The sequence below is a fragment of the Triticum aestivum genome, chromosome 7D (genome assembly GCF_018294505.1).
Source record: "Triticum aestivum cultivar Chinese Spring chromosome 7D, IWGSC CS RefSeq v2.1, whole genome shotgun sequence".
NCBI lineage: Eukaryota > Viridiplantae > Streptophyta > Magnoliopsida > Poales > Poaceae > Triticum > Triticum aestivum.
In genome coordinates, this window is record NC_057814.1 from 39,866,604 (window position 1) to 39,888,586 (window position 21,983).

The window sequence follows — 21,983 nt, forward strand, 5'->3', positions numbered from 1 at the left end:
CTCCGAGATGCTTACTCCAATCCTTAGAAGGATTGCTGGAGCTTTGCATACTTGTTAGCATCTTTCAGGATTGACAAAACCTTCTGGTTGTATCACATACAACCTTTCCTCAAGAAAATCGTCGAGGAAACAATGTTTTGACATCCTATCTGCAAGATTTCATAAATAATGCAGTAACTGCTAATATAATTCTAACAGACTCTTAGCATCGCTACGAGTGAGAAAGTCTCATCGCAGTCAACTCCTTGAACTTGCCGGAAAACATCTTAACGACAAGTCGAGCTTTCTTAATGGTGACACTTACCATCATTGTCTGTCTTCCCTTTAAAATCCATCTGTACCCAACAGCCTTACGACCATCAAGTAGTTCTTTCAAAGTCTATACTTTGTTTTCATACATGGATCCTCTTGGATTTTATGGCCTCGAGCCATTCGTCGGAATCCGGGCCCACCATCGCTTCTCCATAGCTCGTAGGTTCATTGTTGTCTAGCAACATGACTTCCAAGACAGGATTACGTACCACTCTGAAGTAGTACGCATCCTTGTCGTCCTATGAGGTTTGGTAGTGACTTGATCTGAAGTTTCATGATCACTATCATAAGCTTCCACTTCAATTGGTGTAGGTGCCACAGGAACAACTTCCTGTGCCCTGCTACACATTAGTTGAAGTGACGGTTCAATGACCTCATCAAGTCTCCACCATCCTCCCACTCAATTCTTTCGAGAGAAACTTTTCCTCGAGAAAGGACCCGTTTCTAGAAACAATCACTTTTGCTTCCAGATCTGAAATAGGAGGTATACCCAACTGTTTTGGGTATTCTATGAAGATGCATTTATCCGCTTTGGGTTCGAGCTTATCAGCCTAAAACTTTTTCACATAAGCGTCGCAGCCCCAAACTTTTAAGAAACGACAGCTTAGGTTTCTCTAAACCATAGTTCATACGGTGTCGTCTCAACGGAATTGCGTGGTGCCCTATTTAAAGTGAATGCGGTTGTCTCTAATGCCTAACCCATAAACGATAGTTGTAATTCGATAAGAGACATCATGGTATGCACCATATCCAATAGGGTGCAGTTATGATGTTCGGACACACCATCACAATATGGTGTTCCAGGCGGTATTAGTCGTGAAACAATTTCCACAATTTCTTAATTGTGTGCCAAACTCGTAACTCAGATATTCATCTCTATGATCATATCACAGACATTTTATCCTCTTGTCACGACGATCTTCAACTTCACTCTGAAATTACTTGAACCTTTCAATAATTCAGACTTGTGTTTCATCAAGTAAATATTCTCAGCATCTACTCAAATCATCTGTGAAGTAAGAACATAACGATATCTACTGCGTGCGTCAGCACTCATTGGACTGCACACATCAAATGTATTACTTCCAACAAGTTGCTCTCTTGTTCCATCTTACTGAAAATGAGGCCTTTCAATCATCTTGCCCATGTGGTATGATTTGCATGTCTCAAGTGATTCAAAATCAAGTGAGTCCAAATGATCCATCTGTATGGACTTTCTTCATGCATATATACTAATAGACATGGTTCGCATGTCTCAATCTTTTCAAAAACGAGTGAGTCCAAAGATCCATCAACATGGAGCTTCTTGATGCGTTATATACCAATATGATTCAAGTGGCAGTGCCACAAGTATGTGGTACTATCATTACTATCTTATATCTTTTGGCATGAACATGTGTATCACTACGATCGAGATTCAATAAACCATTCATTTTAGGTGCAAGACCATTGAAGGTATTATTCAAATAGACAGAGTAACCATTATTCTCCTTTAATGAATAACTGTATTGCGATAAACATAATCCAATCATGTCTATGCTCAACGCAAACACCAAATAATAATTATTCAGGTTTAACCCCAATCTCGATGGTAGAGGGAGCATGCGATGCTTGATCACATCAACCTTGGAAACACTTCCAACACATATCGTCATCTCACCTTTAGCTAGTCTCTGTTTATTCCGCAGCTTTTATTTCGAGTTACTAACACTTAGCAACCGAACCGGTATCTAATACCCTGGTGCTACTAGGAGTACTAGTAAAGTACACATTAATATAATGTATATCCAATATACTTCTGTCGACCTTGCCAGCCTTCTCATCTACGAAGTATCTAGGGTAGTTCTGCTTCAGTGACCGTTCCCGCATTTCAGAAGCACTTAGTCTCAGGTTTGGGTTCAACCTTGGGTTTCTTCACTAGAGCAGCAACTGATTTGCCGTTTCATGAAGTATCCCTTCTTGCCCTTGCCCTTCTAGAAACTAGTGGTTTTACTAACCATCAACAATTGATGCTCCTACTTGATTTCTACTTTCGCGGTGTCAAACATCGCGAGTTGCTCAAGGATCATCATGTCTATCCCTGATATGTTATAGTTCATCACAAAGCTCTAATAGCTTGGTGGCAGTGACTATGGAGAACCATCACTATCTCATCTGGAAGATTAACTCCCACTCGATTCAAGTGATTGTAGTACTCAGACAATCTGAGCACATGCTCAACGATTGAGCTTTTCTCCCTTAGTTTGCAGGCTTAAGAAACTTGCCAGAGGTCTCATACCTCTTGACGTGGGCACTGGTCTGAAATCCCAATTTCAGTCTTTGGAACATCTCATATGTTCTGCGACGTTTCAAAACCATCTTTGGTGCCACAATTTTAAACCGTTCAACATTACGCACTGAACTATCACGTAGTCATCAAAACATGTATGTCAGATGTTCGCAACATCCACAAACGACGCTCGAGGTTCAGCACACCGAGCGGTGCATTAAGGACATAAGCCTTCTGTGCAGCAATGAGGACAATCCTCAGTTTACGGACCCAGTCCGCATAATTGCTACTATCAACTTTCAACTAAATTTTCTCTAGGAACATATCTTAGTAGAACTAAAGCGTAAGCTACGACATTATTTGCAAAGACCTTTTGACTATGTTCATGACAATTAAGTTCATCTGATTATTTAATGAACTCCCACTTAGATAGACATCCCTCTAGTCATCTAAGTGATACATGATCCGAATCGACTAGGCCGTGTCCGATCATCACGTGAGACGGACTAGTCATCATTGGTGAACATCTCCATGTTGATCGTATCTACTATACGACTCATGTTCGACCTTTCGGTCTCTTGTGTTCCGAGGCCATGTCTGTACATGCTAGGCTCCTCAAGTCAACCTAAGTGTTTTGCTTGTGTTCCGAGGCCATGTCTGTACATGCTAGGCTCGTCAACACCCTTTGTATGCGAACGTTAGAATCTATCACACCCGATCATCATGTGGTGCTTCGAAACAACGAACCTTCGCAACGGTGCACAGTTAGGGGGAACACATCTCTTGAAATTTTAGTGAGGGATCATCTTATTTATGCTACCGTCGTTCTAAGCAAATAAGATGTAAACATGACAAACATCACATGCAAATCATAAAGTGACATGATATGGCCAATATCATCTTGCGCCTTTGATCTCCATCTTCGAGGCGCGGCATGATCACCTTCGTCACCGGCATGACACCATGATCTCCATCATCATGATCTCCATCATCGTGTCTTCATGAAGTTGTCTCGCCAACTATTACTTCTACTACTATGGCTAACGGTTAGCAATAAAGTAAAGTAATTACATGGCGTTTTCATTGACACGCAGGTCATACAATAAATTAAGACAACTCCTATGGCTCCTGCCGGTTGTCATACTCATCGACATGCAAGTCGTGATTCCTATTACAAGAACATGATCAATCTCATACATCACATATATAATTCATCACATCCTTTTGGCCATATCACATCACATAGCATACCCTGCAAAAACAAGTTAGACGTCTTCTAATTGTTGTTGCATGTTTTACGTTGCTGCTATGGGTTTCTAGCAAGAACGTTTCTTACCTACGCAAAAGCCACAATGGTGATATGCCAATTGCTATTTACCCTTCATAAGGACCCTTTTCATCGAATCTGATCCAACTAAAGTGGGAGAGACAGACACCCGCTAGCCACCTTATGCATCAAGTGCATGTCAGTCGGTGGAACCTGTCTCACGTAAGAGTACGTGTAAGGTCGGTCCGGGCCGCTTCATCCCACAATGCCGCCGAATCAAGATAAGACTAGTAACGGCAAGGAAATTGAACAAATCATCGCCCACAACTACTTTGTGTTCTACTCGTGCATAGAATCTACACATAGACCTGGCTCATGATGCCACTGTAGGGGAACGTAGCAGAAATTCAAAATTTTCCTACGTGTCACCAAGATCAATCTAGGAGATGCTAGCAACGAGAGGGGAGGAGTGCATCTACATACCCTTGTAGATCGCGAGCGGAAGCGTTCAAGAGAACGGGGTTGATGGAGTCGTACTCGTCGTGATCCAAATCACCGATGATCCTAGCGCCGAACGGACGGCACCTCCGCGTTCAACACATGTACGGAGCGGGGACGTCTCCTCCTTCTTGATCCAGCAAGGGGGGAGGAGAAGTTGCTGGAGATCCAGCAGCACGACGGCGTGGTGGTGGAAGTAGCGGGATCCCGGCAGGGCTTCGCCAAGCGCAAGCGGGGAGGAAGAGGTGTCACGCGAGGGAGGGAGGCGCCAGGGCTTGGGGTGCTGCTCCCATGCGCCTCCCCACTATATATAGGGGTGGAGGGGGCTGGTTTCTTGCCCTCCAAGTCCATTGGGGCGTTGGCAAAGGTGGGGGAAAGAAATCCCATCATTTCCCTTCCCCACCGATTGTTATCCCCCTTTTTTAGGGATCTTGATCTTATCCCTTCGGGATATGATCTTATTCCTTCTAAGGTGGGATCTTGGTGCGCCTTGACCAGGGGTGTGGGGCCTTGCCCCCACTACCCACGTTCATGTGGGTCCCCCCATGCAGGTGGGCCCCACTTCGGAACCTTCTAGAACCTTCCCGGTACAATACCGAAAAATCCCGAACATTTTCCGGTGGCCAAAATAGGACTTCCCATATATAAATCTTTACCTCCGGACCATTCCGGAACTCCTCGTGACGTCCGGGATCTCATCCGGGACCCCGAACGACTTTCGGATTTCCGCATACTAATATCTCTACAACCCTAGCGTCACCGAACCTTAAGTGTGTAGACCCTACGGGTTCGGGAGACATGCAGACATGACCGAGATGACTCTCCGGTCAATAACCAACTGCGGGATCTGGATACCCATGTTAGCTCCCACATGTTCCACGATGATCTCATCGGATGAACCACGATGTCGAGGATTCGATCAATCCCGTATACAATTCCCTTTGTCAATCGGTATGTTACTTGCCCGAGATTCGATCGTCGGTATCCTAATACCTTGTTCAATCTCGTTACCGGCAAGTCACTTTACTCGTACCTTAACGCATGATCCCGTGGCTAACTCCTTAGTCACATTGAGCTCATTATGATGATGCATTACCGAGTGGGCCCAGAGATACCTCTCCGTCATACGGAGTGATAAATCCCAGTCTCGATTCGTGCCAACCCAACAGACACTTTCGGAGATACCTGTAGTGCACCTTTATAGCCACCCAGTTACGTTGTGACGTTTGGTACACCCAAAGCATTCCTACTGTATCCGGGAGTTGCACAATCTCATGGTCTAAGGAAATGATACTAGACATTAGAAAAGCTCTAGCAAACGAACTACACGATCTTGTGCTATGCTTAGGATTGGGTCTTGTCCATTACATCATTCTCCTAATGATGTGATCCCGTTATCAATGACATCCAATGTCCATGGTCAGGAAACCATAACCATCTATTGATCGACGAGCTAGTCAACTAGAGGCTTACTAGGGACATGTTCTGGTCTATGTATTCACACATGTATTATGGTTTCCAGTTAATACAATTATAGCATGAACAACAGACAATTATCATGAACAAGGAAATACAATAATAACCATTTTATTATTGCCTCTAGGGCATATTTTCAACATGTTGAGTCTCCACCATATATGAGAGGACGAAGAATCCCGACTGTTGTCGTGGGGGTAGCTTCTCCTTCGTTCCCGTGTGCTAGACAATTTGGTGTAATGCACTCGAGAACGAAAGGAGGAGCTACCATCACCGACGGTCGCAAATGTCAGAGAAGAATCAGTGAGGGAGAGTTCCACCATATATATATGAGAGGACGAATCCCGACTGTTGTCGTGGGGGTCGCTTCTCCTTTGTTCCCGTGTGCTAGACATTTTGGTGTAATGCACTCGGGGACAAATGGAGGAGCGACCATCACCAACGGTCGAATGTATACACCATGTGAGCTGAGAGTTTTCAAGAAAAGACTCGACAAACCGAGAGTCAACCCGTGATGAATAATAATGATCTAACTTAGGTTTTTTAGTACATATATTTAATTGTAGACGTTTAATATTTGAATTATGAACATAGGAAATGTCGTACTCGGACGACCAAAGTCTCCCGGGGGAGTGCGACTGGTGCCACGATGACCGAGGTCAGTGCGACAGGCCTCACCTGGACGAAGATCGACGCTTCAGTATTAAGCTGGAGGAGACCTTCGATGTTGAAACGGTACGCAACGACGACAAGTGTTATTTTTTCGTAATTAAGCACGAATTCAACTATTTCAATGTGTACTTTTCATCTTTTACAATTCGGCTAGCTTATCCCATGCCATGCAAGATGCTACGTCGTGGAGAGGATGGGTTTTGAAGACCATGAAAGTATGGAAACAAAGAAAATTCACCTAAGGACCCATCATGATATAGATTTTGAGGTAAATCTGTATAATTCTGAGAGTGTAACCCATTTTGGTTGCAAAAATAGGAAAGCATTTTGCAAGATGTATGGTTTTGATGAGGGTATGCTTGTCACCATGGATCTTGGTGATCCTGACATCGAGCAAGACAATATGGACATTTGGGTCCTTGTTGATACGCCTCCAATTCTACCGCTATGTGAGTTTCTCAAACATAGTTATTAGCTAATTTATATTCTTCATTTCAAAGTAGTTGACAACTTATTTTTATTGACAGCTTATCTTGATTGTTCAAACAATGTGCGGAATATGGTAGACAGAACCTACTACACCGATGGCTCTGAGTTAACTTATAAGGAGAAAACTCATCTGGTCGGATTTTGTACTGATCTTGAGAATTACAATATCTATTGTAAAACAACTCCACATTATGGTCACTACGTGCCACTAGTGCACGTGTTGAACTACGGTAACTACTATGGAGATACCCTGGTAAGATTTCTTACTATTACGACATTCGTACATCTTTTGCATACTTCTAAAACTAGTACATCATTGCTAACTATGAAGTTATTACTATGTTTTTCAATAGATAATCCCAGAGGATTGTGTGCCTCATTTGATGTATCAGAATGGTAGGCTTGATGTTTTGAACATACAACCAGGTCATCCTATGAATCTCAACTGTCCATACCGGATTTCTAAAAGAAGTGGAGACATGCAAATCAAAGAATGGAAAAAATGTATGGACAGTCGCAAGGAGGTTCTTGGAAGCAAAAGGAAGCGAAGCGCAAGAATTGGAGATACGATGATCTCCATTCTTCATAATGGAGAGTCGGGGTCTATATTGTTTTATGCTATTTTACCTTAAAGAGGGTATTTCGGTCCTACCTAATACTGATGATCATGTGCTAAGAACAATTAAGTAGGGTTGGTTCGATGACTATGAGGACGATGATCGTATGACTTGTTATTAATAACGAGTAGAAGTTGTATGATGATGATTAGTAGGACTTGTTATTATATATGATGATGCATGATGCGCGCATGAAGAGTTATTATATATCAGCAGGTGAAATGAACATGGATTGGATTGAAGTGAAGGCAACATGCATGTGGTGCATGTCGAAAGTAGTACAATCCAAACTTGATCAAGTTAGGATTAGTATTACTTTCGACATGCACCACATGTTGCCTTCACTTCAATCTAAGCCATGTTTAGGCATAGCAGTACGTAGCGTTGGTAAACCAAGCACGGAGATATAAGAGAGGACAATTCTCTCTAATAGCTACCTAATAACAACCTAAATTAACCCCCAAAACCCCTAAATCAGCCCCTTTAAAAAAAACAAAAACCTCAGCTTCAGCCAGATGCTGACGCGTGGATGCCTATTGGTTCCGGTTGGTGTCACCAACCGGGACCAAAGGCCCCCCTGCCTGGGCTGGCCGCAGCGGCCACATGGAGGACATTTTGTCCCGGTTCATGTAAGAACCGGAACTAAAGGCCAAGGCATTAGTAACGACCTTTTAGTCCTGATTCACAAACCGGGACAGAAGGCCCTCACGAACCGGAACAATAGGCCCTTTTTCTACTAGTGGTCGGATTAGGTACATGAAAGAGCTGTCCCACGTGCATGCCAGTTGAAGGAAGAGTCCATTGCCCCAACGATGCCTAATAACTAATCGGCCTGCTTCTCTCAACAACAAAAAAACTGATCGACCTGCTCCTTCTCTCCCCGTTATCCCCCCGCCCCCCTCGCGAGAAACAGATCTCTGATGAGGTTCACCTTTGGCTTTGGATTTATTTTTTCTTGCTTTCCACGGATTGAATCTCGAAGTTTATTTTTGTTGCTTTCCACGGATTGAATCTCGATGATCTCCACAAGCTCTTCTCCTTGGCCGGATTTCTGCTGCTGATTCTTCCCCACGTTACCTAGCTACGTCCTCGCGAGAGCATATGGAGGATTACTGTCGTGGATTGGTTCGTCTGTCGATCTCCACCAAAATACATGACCCGGGGTGCATTCTGCCCAGATTCTCAATGTGTTTTCTAACCTAGATCTTGACAGAATTGGATGATGGTGCGGATTTTATTCTCTAGGTCTTACCAGCGGGGTAGCAAGATTTGTTTGAAGAGGATTCAAGTCCAAGAATTTTTCTTCCTGACAAGTGTCGATCGAAGTCAATCTGCAGGAATCAGTGCGGCCTCACCCCATCCCGGACTTCCACAATGACCACACCATGACATGCGACCTATAGGTTATTGGCTACAAGCTAATGAAAATTAATCTATAGGAATTTCCACTTTTCTGCTTATATGTTTAGTCTCCAAGGTTTGAATCTCCAATCTCTCCCCAAGCTCTTCTCCTCTGTCTATCTTCACCTCCCGAGTAACTAAGATGGACCTCACCCGGCCCAGCTATTGCCCCCCGCTGCACCCTTACCTCCTGCAGCCATCTGCTGAGTACATACCTCAATGCTAAGCAACATCCTCACTGTAACAGCGACGACTACATCACTACCATGAAGACCGGCAATCAAGGAAGAGGTTGGTGGTGTGCTTCAATATCTTCTTGGATCTTTGAACTGCTGACAGATTGATTTTTCCTGTCATCTCCTGTAATAGCTACGGATGATGTATTGCATATTTGTCATACAGGTTGATCAAGGTGCGAGACTATGACGTGTGTTAAATTTCAGCATATCGTGCAACCACATGATGACACCCACCATGCATGTGACTTGCAAGCAGTAACTGCTTGCCATCCATCAACATAACAAGGACGAAGCCAACACCCATCTACACGGGGTACTTGCGCGGCACAGTACAATAAACGTTTCAGCATATATACCTTTTCTCTGGCGAGTTTCAAACATCCTCTGTCTACCTGTTGGACCTGCTCGCAATGCATGAGTTTGATCCTATGAGGTAATGTTCGGAGAAAATAGCTTTGAATGGGTCTTTTCTTTTCTGATGATTGCGGAGTTTTAAAGTTGAAAAGGACAAATTTATATATATAAGCTAACGACACATCCTTACTCTAAGTAAGAGTAGATTCTGTTGTGCAGGTAGTTTTCCTACATACTAAATTCGAACAATGGCTATTTTGAAGGAACGGTCAAGAGCAAGCAGCTATAACAGTTTTTTTTGTCCTATTATACTTCGATCTGATTTCTTCTAACAACGTGCTACTCCTAAATAGTTCATGGTTTGGTCAGGTTCATTCTTCTCTTCATAGTATATAATCTTCTCAAATTCTAGGTATGCACCTATCTGTATGTTATAATTTATTTACTCTTAGAGCTAGGTTTAACCAGTATGATTGCTTTCCTACTAGGTTTGTTTGACAATGTTTAGGCATTGACTTACATGAAGAAAAGGCAGATGTTATTTGGCAAGACGCCCAGCTACAGATGGTTGTTTATTTATCAAGTATCTCATAAGTCATAAGGCAAACAAAATGGATGTTCATAGTGTCAATCAGTATCTCCAGGTCGTGTGGTACGAAGGCCAGTATGACCAGTCCAAGATTAAGGAGATGCTATGTCGACAATCAATGCCGACATTTCCTTTGCTCATTAATTAAAATCATTGCGTACATCAGGTTAGAGAAGCTTCCTTTTGAAATTTTACTCTTCTATCTTCTTGATGTTTTGAAGATGAGAAAGGTGGATTATACAATTTCTATTTCCTGAATAGTAAATTGCCATACAAGACACATTTCATGTATTGATTCTTTTGTTTTTCTCAATGGAGTCATGGATTGATTTCTTTTGTTTTTCTCACTGGAGTCATGGACTGTTATGTTTTATTTGCATAAAAAAGATAAGGTTACTCTAAAATTTAATAGGAGTACATTTAACCATTGAACTCAAAATTTAATTTATACACAATTGTGGAGGTAAGAATAAGGACAGTATGTTTACTGATTACATCCTTGGTTAAATAGTAAGCTAACTTCCGCATAAAGTAACTCTAATTTTATCACCGCTGGATTGTTTAACCCAAAAAGTTAGTGCTAATCACTAATCAAGGTTTTGCAAAATATATATTTCTATCACACATGGAAAGTTTGACTAACCATTTAATCCATGTTGAAACTATGCTGTAGAAATTTATCTAAATTTAGATGCATCTATGTCTTATCAATACCAAATAGGATTCTGGTATAGGAATGCAACATCATTCACAAAAGCTACAGTCACATATGTGGGCATGCACACCTACGTAGGTTTAACCAATCTATGTGAGAGTAGGAATTGAGATCCAAAAAGGCACTTCTCGATGCTGTTTTATATGAATGGAAAGAATTACATGTTCTCACTAATATCTTTTTCAAAACTAAAGTTCTAAAGTTAGCATACAAGTTAACAATATCATATGAATCATTCATCCATAGAAAAGAAAAGGCAACATAAAGCTATTGAGATATGACCAAATAATAATGCTATGTAGAATCAGACAAGCCCGTGCGAAAGCACGGGTTGATGACTAGTACTACTAATTTGTTGAAATGGCACTTATGACGAGACAGTTTTAACTTGGTAGAATGATATTCGTTGCATCTTTCATATGGTGTCTAGCTTTCATTGCTTCTAATTTGTTGAAATGCCTTCTCCTTAGTTTACACATCATAAGCTGTGAATATGCAATGTTGTGAATATGCAATGGCACTAATGACGAGAGACCTTTAACTTGATAGTGTGATGTTGTTTGCATCTTGCATATGATTTATTTCTTGTACTGCTTCACAATTGTTTAAACGACATTTATGATGAGACACAGTTAACTTGGCAGAGCAATATTTGTAGCATCTTTCATATGGTGTCTACCTTCCATTGCATTGCTTCTAATTTAGTGAAATGTCTTCTGCTTAGTTTACACATCATAGTTCTGGTTATCTCATGATGTCATGTTTTTTCTTACATATTACATCCTCCTATCATGTGGTTGTCTAACATCAAAGTTCAGTTTGTCTGTATCATGCATCAATTTGTTCTGCCGGGCGTCGACAAGAGAGTTAGCGATCTACAGCTGGTTCGGTGGACTGGTGGTGACACGGGCGGAACTAAATTGTTATTCATTTTTCTTGTCGGCTTGACTTAACATGGTACAGAGAAAGAGGAAGCAAGACAGAACGACAGGGAAAGGGAAGCGGAAGAATCCTGCAGATTCTGCTGGTACTGATGTTGCAATAGAAGGTCAAAGTCCAGCGGAAAATTGTACCGACAGGGTATCCCGTGCTAAACGAGCTGCAGAACAAGCCAAACAGAAACAAATAGCTGCCACCAAACAAGCAGAGATAACCCTAGTTGTTGCAACACCTTCCACAGTACAACCAGCTGCAACGATTTACTCGTTGGTCAACTCAGCTAGCAGCACGTTCCCAAGCTCCGTTGCGACCTCACACTACTTCCGAAGCACTCTTGACACAAGATGAGTTGGCAAGATCAGATTGTGAGCTTCAACAACAAGAAGGTAGTTGCTGGAGTCAAGTTACAGTTGCATGCTTATTTATATGTAGTCTCACAGTTTGATGTACACTAACACTTCCTATGTTTGTTGTTGGACTAGCACCTAGGCGCAAGAGGAAACAAACATCAGGGATAATGCTCGATAGGTTAACTAAATCTAGAGGAGGAAGAATGGAGATCCGTTTTGAGGCGGGTTTGAAAAGGACACGTGATGCTACAGAGTCAGCCAAGTTAGTATCAGAGGCAGCGGTTGCTGTTAGGTGTCATGTACGTATCCTCCCAACATGGATTCAGTACAGGAATGACAAAGACGAAACCCAGTTCAACACCTTCCTCGACCATTTATCTGTAAGTATGGTTATGTATGGAAACTAGTAATATCGTCTTGCTCTGTCCAATACTTTCTAGGTTGCTGATAATGAGACTCCCATAATTTTCAACAGATGAGGTTCAAGTTGGATAGCCAAGATGATGCAACCAGAAAAGCTTGCACCCATGTTTTCAAGTCTGCTCTGCGACAGTATCGGTATAACTTGAGGAAAACTCACTTTGAAGGCAAGGCTAACAGTGAACTTGCCCAAACATCTCCAGTGGAAAATATATCTGATGAAGACTAGAGAGGCCTCGTTAAACACTTGTCCGATCCGAAGTATCAGGTACATTATATATATGTGATCAGATCACATGTTGAAGTCCTATTTACGCATGTGCCACACAAATCTATCTTCTTGTAGGTGAATTGTTCAAAGAACAAGGCCAACCATACGAAAGTGAAATTCCAACAGACGACAGGATCTCGTAGCTATATTGCACACTCCGAGGCTCTTGTAATTAGCTGTTGTTTCACTCTTTTCGCTGCACCATATTATCAGATGACTTGTTCCAAATGCAGAGGAAAGCCCGCAAGGACCAAAAAGTACCTGAACCAAATGTTGTGGAAATATTCAAGGACTGTCACACCAGCAAGAAGAAGGGCATGACTACACCAGTCAAAGCCGCTGTTGTAAGTCCTTAATCCTCATGCCTTTTAACTACTACTTACTCTGACTTGTGCCTTGAACTGGATGGTTTGCAGCCCATGTCTATTACTCTTTTTATACACAATTTTCTTAGCGTATCATTGCACCTTACAAGGTTTGAAAGAGAGGAGTGATGTTCCTTTGATCTTGACCTGTAATCTAGTTCTGTGCTGGACTTGCCGGCACAACGTTACAATTGCCTGTTTGTCTGTTCTCAGTTGTTTTGTGATATGAATGATGTCATACTATGCTTACAGTATTATAAACTTCGTCTCTTTATCCTTAGCCCTCAATACAATGTGAAAAAATAGACAATACATTAGCGATGGTACATGGTCATATGTTTGGAACCTTGTTTGATTATGTACTTTGCAATAAAATACAACTATTATTTTACATGGGTTCACCAAGTTCTGTATATAGACCAAAGCTATTTTGTTTGGTTTTTCTGCCTCCTTAATATCTTCTGTTCTAGTACTACTAATGTAAAACCTCAACTTTTCAGCGAGCTATGGAAAAAACGGTGGAACCGCCACCTTCTAAAGGTGGCGAGGCAACTATAACCGCAATGTTAGCTCTTGCTGCAGTGGGTCAGTACCTGTCCACTAACAGTGCCAAAAGCACGTTCCTGCGTAATACTGGCTTGGTTGTTAAGGCAATCTCGTCCAAACTGCCTCATGATCAAGATATGCAAGGTCAAAACAATGTTGTATCTGCGCCCCAGACACAAGTCCATTCCCTAACAGAGACCCTTTGTGAAACAAGGAGAGACATTGTTCGATATTGTCAAGATATGCATGGTTTTGAAACCAGACTATCAAACATTTGCTACGTTGTTCAGGAGCCCAGGAGAACTGAAGGCGAAGGTTATGGTGCTCCATCGGACAATACAGCATGAAAACGTAACAGTCAGGTCAAATGAACTGAGCTTCGGAACTTCTGGTGGTGCATTTATCTGCTAGACTGTTAACTTTTATGCCAACCTTCCTTTTGCTTTATAGTTGTAATTTCTTTTGGTGCGATACAAAATTTGTTCTTAACGTGCAGCCACCTGCTGAAGAAAACAGCAAGCCATTTTTGTATAGTGTAGGGTGTTCCCTATATTTGCACTAGTGGCGAACTTTGATGCCCACCAGCTATAGTTAACATGGGCCTCCTACAGGCCGTAGAAACAATGGGCCTTGTAAGGGCCACAGAAACAATGGGCCTTCTACGTGGCGTAGAAACAATGGGCCTTATACGGGCCGTAGACACAATGGGCCTTCTGTGGGCCGTATCATCAATGGGCCTTCTACGGGCCGTATGATCGGTTGGCCAAACATGGGCCAATAACAGACCACATTATGGCCGTAAATGGCCTAGAGTTGAAATCGTCCGTTCATGGGCCGACCATAACGGGTCGTCGTTAATCGACCGTATTTTGATGACGCTATGAAAACGGCCCAACGTATTAACTGGCCACAAACGGGCCGACTGTAACCACGGGCTGAATTTGGCCCACAAGCAGAAAATGACAGTAACAGGCCGTAAGTAAACGAATGTAGAAATGAGCCCAAGAATAAACGGGCCTCGAGAAGGCCGAAAGATAACATGGGCTGGAAACGGCCCAACGGAATAATGGGCCGTTAATGGGTATAAAGTGATACACTGTTCATTACGGCCCAGTTTCGCCACGTGCTGTTAATGGGTATAAAGTGATACACTATTCATTATGGGCCAGTTTTACCACGGGCCGTTAATGGGCCAAGAGTAATAAGGGCCTCATATGGGCCGAAAGACGTCATGGGCCATACATGGGCCTGAAGTTAAAACGGGCTGGAATTATATTGGACGGCCCAGATGACGCTACTGGGCCTAATTTGGATAGGCCGTAAACGGGCCCTGGAATAGCGGGCTGTAAATGGGCTATATGCGAACAGGCCGTTCACAGGCTTGCCGTGGGCCGGCCCGCCACCTTTTGACCAAGTCAAACGGGCCGGCCTTTTCACAGGAATGGGCCTCTGTTGGGCCATGCCACGTGTCGACGTATCATAGGCGCTTTGGGTCCAATGAGTGGATGACATCTGTCCCAACGGTGAGCCGACACGTGTTTCCTCCAGCCAATGATGATTTTACACGTGGAAAATCCCCATTGGTCGGGGCTGTTAACGGGTTATCGGATCCAAAACCGAACCCAATAGCTTAACGGCGTCCGTTACGGTGGATGCCACGTGTCGATCACCCTTGACAAAGCACTTCTGTGACACGCGATTTATCGTCATGGAAGTGGAGACTTCCGTGATGATAATTTTGGTAATGTCATGAAACACTTCTACGACAGCGCAGGTATGACTATCTTGATTCTGTCATAAATTTGTCATGGATGTACATGCATGACAGTAAACCTGGCCTACTGTGACAAACACGTATCATCACGGAAGTGTATTTTTTTGCACTGTAGCATGTCATCCCCAACTTGGAATTCTATGCACTTATGATTGGAACTAGTACAAGCATCCGCAACTACTAACGTTCATTAAGGTAAACCCAACCATAACATTAAGATATATTGGCCCCCCTTAAATCCCATATGCATCAATTTCTATGCTAGGTTGAAGCTTCTGTCACTCTTGCCCTCCAATACATAGTCTTATCAACATACAACTAACCCTATGGTGTGATCCACGCGCGCGCTCATATGATGGGCACCAAAGGACGGCAACATAACCACAAGCAAATTAAACCAATCATAGCAATTCACCAATTACCGAGAGGACAACGAAAATCTACTCAGACATCATAGGATGGCAACACATCATTGGATAATAATATGAAGCATAAAGCACCATGTTCAAGTAGAGGGTACAACGGGTTCCGGGAGAGTGGACCGCTGTAGATAGAGGGGGGAAGGTGATGGAGATGTTGGTGAAGATGATGGAGGTGTTGGTGTAGATCGCGGTGATGATGATGGCCCCGGCGGCGTTTCGGCGCCACCGGGAGCGAGGGGGAGAGAGCCCCCCTCCTTCTTCTTCTTCCTTGACCTTCTACCTAGATGGGAGAAGGGTTTCCCCTCTGGTCCATGGTCTCCATGGCGCGGGAGGGGCGAGAGCCCCTCCGAGATTGGATCTGTCTCTCTGTCTCTCTCTGTTTCTGCGTTCTCAGATCTGGCCTTTCACCGTTTCTTTTATAACCGGAGATCCGTAACTCCGATTGGGCTGAATTTTGGACACAATCTCTATCCGGAAATTAGCTTTCTTGCGGCGAAAGAAGGGCTCCAACCGCCTTACGGGGTGACCATGAGGGTCCAGGGCGCGCCTGACCCCCTGGGGCGCGCCCCCTTCCTCGTGGCCCCCTCGGGCATCGTCTCGTGTTGATTCTTCTTCTCAAAAATCATAAATATTCCAAAAATCTTTGTCAATCTTTATCCCGTTTGGACTCCGTTTGATATGGGTTTTTGGCGAAACAAAAAACATGCAACAGACAGGAACTGGCAATGGGCACTGGATCAATATGTTAGTCCCAAAAATAGTATAAAAAGTTGCCAAAAGTATATGAAAGTTGTAGAATATTGGCATGGAACAATCAAAAATTATGGATACGACAGAGACGTATCAACCGGTGAAGAAAAACCCAACCTAAACGGACGCCTCATACACTCCCAAACGCCCGGGCTGACCGACACCCCTTATATCCAGCCAAAATCCAGGGCGGATATGGGGAGGCCGCAGCGAACTCAGACGCGTTCGCCACGATGGATCCTGCCCATGCTGGCCCACCAAGACACCACATATACTCCTTCCCTTCTACTCCCCTAACCGAAACCTAGTCATTGCACTCCAGTCCCCTCCGCCCAAGGTGCCTACCAATGATCTCCGACCTTCTCCAGCAAGGTGGGCAGTGATAATCCCCAAGTGCAGGGAATCATCGTAGCAATTCCCAAAGGTGGAAGTGATAAGTATGGAGTGTCGAACCCACAAGGAGCTAAAGGTAAGATCAATATTCTCTCAAGTCATATCTGCTACTGATATGACTCTACGTACACCAAACATTTGCTTCCAACTAGAAACGAGAAATAAAACTACGTTGTGGGTATGAAGAGGATAACTTTGCATGGTATCGGAGAGGTAAAATGTAAAAGTAGGTGTTGTTATCATAAATTTAGAATATATTACTGAATATTATAAATAGCGAGTGTGGAATAATGATGGGTCGGTGTGTGGAATTATCCTAGGCAATCGTTAACAAGACCGGTAGTCGTCATTGCAATTTCATATGAGGGAGAGGCATAAGCTAACATACTTTCTTTTCTTGGATCATATGCACTTATGATTGGAACTCTAGCAAGTATCCGCAACTACTAAAGATCATTAAGGTAAAACCCAACCATAGCATTAACATATCAAGTCCCCTTTATCCCATACGCAACAACCCACTTACTCGGGTTTATGCTTCTGTCACTCAAGCAACCCACTATAAGCGAATCATGAACGTATTACAACACCCTACAGCGGGAATCCCCCATGCTTGCGCGACACGGAGGGCACAATAGGACAGCACCAAAATAAAACATAGAACTCATACCAATCTAGATCATCAATCAACCCAAAGACAAAGGATGTCTACTCAAAACATCATAGGATGGCAACACATCATTGGATCATAATATGTAGCATAAAGCACCATGTTCAAGTAGGGATTACAATGGGGTGCGGGAGAGTGGACCGCGTAAAATAGATGAGGATGGTGATGATGATGGTGATGTTGATGAAGACGATCAACGCGGCGATGATTCCCCTCCCGATGGCACTCCGGCGCCACCGAGAGAGAGGAGGAGAGGTTCTCCCCCTTGTGCTTCCTCCTTCATGGCCTCCCCCTGGATGGGGAGAGGTTCTCCCTCTAGATCTTGGCCTTCATGGCGATGATGGCCCCTCCGGGATCCTCCTCCATGTCCTCTGGTGATGATGGCCCCCTCCGGCAGGGTGCCAGACAGGGCCTAGATTGATTTCTCGTGGCTACAAAGGCTTGCGGCGGCGGAACTTCTGATCTAGGTTATTTTCTGGAGGTTTGGGTATTTATAGGAGAGGTTGGCGTCGAGAACAAGTCAGGGGGCCCCACGGGAAGTCCACGAGGCACAGGGGCGCGCCCTAGGGGGGTGGGCGCACCCTCCACCCTCATGGGGCCCACGGGCCTCCCCTCCGGTAACTCTTCGTTCCAGTATATTTTATATTTTCTAGAAAAATTCTCCATTGGTTTTCATCGCATTCCGAGAACTTTTATTTCTGCACAAAACCAACACAATGGTAGTTCTGCTGAAAACAGCGTCAGTCCGGGTTAGTTCTAATCAAATCATACCAAAATCATATAAAACTATTGTAAACATGGCATGAATACTTCATAAATTATAGATACGTTGGAGACGTATCAGGCGGCGGATCCGAGTCCTCCATCACCCGATCTGCATACCGGGACCTCAACCCATGTGGGCCTGAGGAGGATATGCACATACGCATTGTTTTCCACCGGGCCCACAAGGTGAACGCCCAACGACGATCGGACTTGATCCGACAGGAATCCATAGCGTCTGCCCAAATGGCACCTGGATCTGGCGTCAGGCGCGTCACCAATGCCTCGCCGGAGGTGCAACCCCTTCGGTGGCGTGCCGAGTCGGAGGTGCACGCCCACCTCGTGTACGAAGAAAATATGACATGGTGTGCCCAGTGTGCGAGGCATCGGGCATGAGAGGCCACAACAGACATCAGCGAGGCAAAGTCGCACTCTCCATGCTGCTACTGGTGACCGACCACCCCTGGCGCCGCAACTGCGTCGTGGTGGATGTGTCTGGCTCTGACCATGAAGAATCCATCCTCGAACTCACATCGACCGGCAATATGCAGGCCACGGGCTCTGACTACGACGAATGCATCGTCAAACTCACATCGACCGGCAACATGCAGGCTACAGGCTCCGACGAGGAAGAGCAGGGCGTGGGAGAAGGCGGCGCCTCGAGTCCTGTGGGCTGGTGCATGTCCACTGGCCTACTCTACCTCGCTGGTGACCGCACCTCCACTTCGAGTGGCTTAGGCGGCCGCCGGGTATGGACACGGTGGCGCCGGACGGGCTCCGCCCAAGATTTAAATTAGGGTTTTACGTTGCACGTAATTGTATGGATTTGAGGTTTCGCAATTGATGTATCCGGTTGTGAAAAAGGAAATTTGATGTCTGCCCGGTCACTGTCCGAAGACGCGTCCTACTATAGATTTGAGGTTTCTATGTTGCACGTAATTGTATGGATTTGATGTATCCTGCTATTGATGCCCTCACTCTCCCTCATCCAAACACTTTTCAAATCCCTCTAGAATCTGTGCCATTGTTCCGGTGAATCGGAAGATTTTCAATTTACTTGAGGTAACCTCTCTCATCCCCATGATTTAGTTTGTTGGAGACATCTCATTTGATGGCATTTTTCACTTTTTTAGTAAACCCTAGTTTTAGAAATTTCTCTCAAATCCAAAGCTAAATTGCAACCACCCACCTGGTGTGCTACGACAGACATGCCGGTATGCTGCAACCGGCCACTGGCGTGCTAGGACAAACGACACCAGAAGCTACAACCAGCCACCGGTTGGAAACCCAATCATATTTGTGCATGACGTAGGTTAGATGTGCAATAACTAAGTCACGTCGGTTAGATGCGTCCTAGACATACCAAAAAATACCCCAGAAAGAAAATTCGTGCCAGCTACCAAGTAAGCAACACGCTAATCAAGGATCGATTAAAGCCTGGATCATCGGTATCTGCGGCTAGTGCGCGTGACTCTCGCTCAAGGAACATGGCGGGCGCAGTTTGCGCATGTTGACAATGCAACTTGGCCTGTGAGATCTGCAGTCTACTATACTAATACCAATTAACAAGCTTGTCTTATATAGCCCGGCAACTGGCACGTCTGACTGAGATATATATTATCACTCGATCGGATCGACTGACATAAGCATGCACGTGATCGGACCGGACTTGAATCCACTCGTCTTCTAGTTGAGGAGTGGAGCCAGACAGCAAGCCAGTTCAGAGCTGATCACAGCAAAATGGAGTGGACTTTCCATAGGTTCCCTGCATGCCTAGGGGAACTGGACAGCCGGTACGTGAAGCCGCTGGTGGTGGCACTCGGCCCTTACCACCACGGCGACACCAAGCTCCAGGAGATGGAGAATTTGAAGCGCGTGGCCGCCGACCGTTTCGTGCGCGCGTCCGGCAGCGAGCTCGACCTCGAGGAGATCTTCCAGGCAGTCTCCGCCGTTGCCGGCGTGGCCCGCGGTCTCTACATCGGTGACGAGGTGGCAGGTATGAGCGCTGATGAGTTCGCGAACATGATGCTCTATGACGCTTGTTTCTTGCTACAGTACATACGAGTGATGGATTCCGATCCAAGGGATCCCGCAGATGCCTCCTTGGAGCGTCTATTCGTCTCCAACCGAGTATGCATCGAGAATGACATCATGCTGCTGGAGAACCAGATTCCATGGTCCGTAGTGCAAGCACTCAACAGCCTCGGCCGATCTCCGGCGCCGGTCGACAAGTTCATCTCTACTATGGGAAGCACCTTCAAGATCCGTGGGCATCGGGAGAGCGCTCAACCATTTCGGCCCTACACTAGTGATCGCAACCCGCCACATCTCCTTGCACTCTTCCGGTTGGAAAAAGTCGGGTACACGAGAACCCAAGGAGTGCCTCCATCCTCGTCGATGGCGATCACCGCAAGTGCCACCGAGCTCGCCGAGATGGCCATCAACATCCAGCCCTGCATGACGTCAGACTTCATGGACATGGGCATCTTTATAGGAAAGCTCTTCACCCACCTCTACCTGGCGCCCCTCTGCCTCGACGAAACCAGGGCATGCTGGCTCGTCAACATGGCCGCTCTGGAGGTCTGCACAGCCTCCAACGACAGGGACGACGACATAATGAAGAGGGAGACGGCCGTGTGCTCCTACCTCGCCCTCCTGGCGATGCTCATGAACCGGGAGGAGGACGTGCACGAGCTGCGTAACAAGCAGGTAGTGCAAGCAAAGCTCACCGACAAGGAGACGCTAGACTTCTTCAAGGGCGTTGTGAAGCGCCTCGACGGCGGCCGCCTCTACAGCGGCATCATGGCGGAGATTGACCACTACAAGTGGAAGAGGAGCAGGAGGATCAAGGTCTACAAATTCATCAAAAAGAACAAACGAAGTATCATCGCCGTACTGTCAATCATTGCCGTTCTTATTGGAATCTTCAAGACGCTGCTCTCTCTAAAGACACGCCAGTAGTAAGTCACACGTCATGTTTGTGTTCTGTAATCTTCGATACAATTTTGTGTTCCTAGATTAATTCCTGCCCCTGCTATAATATTAGTAGCTGTAATGTTTTGTCAGTTCTTGAAGCTTCTTACTTTCTTACTTTTGTAGTTATAGTCGGTTGCTTAATTTGTTCTGTTCTGCCGAATATTTAGAAAAATTGTTAGTTTGTACATGATATGTGCTTGAGGTGTAAAGAGCGTTTGTGACTCTTCAATTTTATAACGGAAATAGGGCCTACAAATAATTATCACTCCATAGCCGTTTTGAGAGAAATTAGTAGCTCATACATGCCTCTAAATAATAATTGCATGTGTAGACTGTTGCAGCTTTTACTGAATGATGATAAGCCATGTCCCCCGGATCGTTAGTCATACCTTCATGGCTGCATCGAATCTCCAGTGCTGTACAAGGGACAGAAGCACACCCGCCACC

At 44.7% G+C, this 21,983-nt stretch overlaps 1 long non-coding RNA gene across 1 annotated transcript; it reads left to right on the plus strand.

The window, feature by feature from the left end:
* Positions 1–8,493: 8,493 nt before the first annotated feature.
* Positions 8,494–11,907, plus strand: LOC123169049 (uncharacterized). Its single transcript, XR_006484621.1, has 5 exons — positions 8,494–9,292; positions 9,404–9,673; positions 9,814–10,006; positions 10,083–10,349; positions 11,717–11,907. It is a non-coding gene; the product is annotated as an uncharacterized lncRNA (long non-coding RNA).
* The last annotated feature ends 10,076 nt before the right edge of the window (positions 11,908–21,983 follow it).